This window comes from Mastomys coucha, unplaced genomic scaffold (assembly GCF_008632895.1).
Source record: "Mastomys coucha isolate ucsf_1 unplaced genomic scaffold, UCSF_Mcou_1 pScaffold17, whole genome shotgun sequence".
Classification (NCBI taxonomy): domain Eukaryota; kingdom Metazoa; phylum Chordata; class Mammalia; order Rodentia; family Muridae; genus Mastomys; species Mastomys coucha.
Genome location: NW_022196899.1, coordinates 9,507,434 through 9,507,841, shown reverse-complemented (window position 1 = coordinate 9,507,841; position 408 = coordinate 9,507,434).

The window sequence follows — 408 nt, the reverse complement described above, 5'->3', positions numbered from 1 at the left end:
AGATTGTTACAAGATTTAAGGAAGGTTAATGAATGTATGATTTTACTGGGAACCTTACAAACTGGATTTCCATCTCCTGTGGCAATTCCTAAGGGATTTTACAAAATAGTTTTAGATTTAAAAGACTGTTTCTTTACTATCCCTTTGCACCCTGAGGATTGTGAGAGATTTGCTCTCAGTATTCCGTCTGTGAACTTTAAGGGGCCTATGAGTAGATTTGAATGGATTGTCCTGCCTCAGGGAATGGCAAACAGCCCCAGTTTATGCCAGAAGTTCGTTGCTAAAGTAATAGAACCGATAAGAAAAAAGTGGCCATCTATTTACATAGCCCACTATACAAATGATATCTTGATTGCTGGGAAATTTCCCCAAGACGTTATGTCATGCTTTAAGGATTTACAAGCTGCT